The sequence below is a fragment of the Echinops telfairi genome, unplaced genomic scaffold (assembly GCF_000313985.2).
Source record: "Echinops telfairi isolate 266 unplaced genomic scaffold, ASM31398v2 ScPeMD7_3533;HRSCAF=4204_0, whole genome shotgun sequence".
In the NCBI taxonomy this organism is placed as follows: domain Eukaryota; kingdom Metazoa; phylum Chordata; class Mammalia; order Afrosoricida; family Tenrecidae; genus Echinops; species Echinops telfairi.
Window position 1 is genome coordinate 33,222,484 of NW_022107431.1, and position 1,560 is coordinate 33,224,043.

Consider the following 1,560-nt stretch of genomic DNA (forward strand, 5'->3'; position numbering starts at 1 on the left):
TCTCACAGAGCAGGAAGAATCGGCTGTGGCGGGCTGGATCTCTGAGACAAAGGGCTAAAGGGAAGACGAGGGCACAGTCGGTTCCGCCTTCTCCATCCGTTTGCCTGTTGTTTGCAGTGAATCGGAGTCCTGTAGGGAGCAACCCAAAGGGAACCAAGATAGAGTCAAGCACCATCTTCCAGGAATCCCAGCCTCTCCAGTCACTGTCTGTTGTCTGGGGGATGTGTGCTGATGGGGGAGCAGAGTCCCGCAGGCTCTCTCTAGGATCGGATAGGGGCAGAAGTGAAAGGAAATGTCTCGGAGAAAGGGAAGGATATCCCTACTGTTATTCTGAAAGATCAAGAAAGGATTTCCACACTAAATGAAACCCACTTCAATAATACTGGGACAGGAGCGGGAGGGAGGGAAAGGGGAGACGCAGGCTAAAGGATAGATAGGTGCCGTTTGCGTAAGGAGAAAACGGTACCGGACAAGAGAGGGATGTGGGGGAGGATGATGGAAATAAGGCAAGGAGCGGGGTGCAGGTGGGGGTGTTGATGAATTGTTAAATGTAACACTGGTGATCTGCTCTGTCAACCTCCAAGTAACTCACATTAAAAATTCTAAAATGTTTTTAAAGGGAAATGGAACTCCCGCGACAAGATGCGATGGGAAACAAAAAATATTTTCCCCCAATAACATGATTTAAAAAAAATTATTTTGCCAAGATCAAAATCTAACATTTAAAATACTCATCTTGTTTCATATACTAATACCTTAGACTACGACGTGTTTCCCCATTAGCTTTGCCTGGTCTTTGTTTAAATTCAACTAAGGATTAGCCTGCTTGGGTGGCACGAGAGTAAGAATGTTAAGAGCATGGGTTCTAAAACCACCTGCTCCACTTACCTGTGTGGCCCTGGGCAACTTATCTAACATCTCTGTGCCTCCGCACCTTATCTGTAAAATGGAGATGATGAAAATACTGCCCTCTAGAGGGTCATGTTGAGGCATGCATGAGTCGGTCCTGTGAAGCACAAGGACTCGTGCTAGCTGCATGGTAAGCACCCAATAAATGTTAGCTACAATTTTTTCCCAAACCACTTTATTAGGACATAATCCAGCCATCATACCATTCAATAGTTCAGTTATATTACAAAGTTTATCATCTGCTAACCAGTTTGCTGAGGAGCCTTGGTGGCACATTGGGTGCATGTTGGGCTGGAAATGTAAGGTCAGCCGTTTGAAACCACCAGCTCCGGAGAGAGATGAAGCTTTCTACTCCCGTAAAGACGGACAGTCTTGGAAATCACAGGGCCAGTTCAACTCTGTCCTGCAGGGCTACTATGAGTCAGAATCTACTTGATGGCAGGGAGATTTTTAAGTTTTTGAGTTTACTTCCCTCAGCTAAATCCTGTAACACAAATATTTTCAAAATGTTGACTGCTTTTGAAGTCTTGTACTAATTTTTACTCACCTACCATATTTTTTTATCGAAACAGAACCTTTCCTTAGTGTCTGTATGGGATCCCATTTTATTTTTTTATTTTTTTTAAAACATTTTATTAGGGGCTCATACAA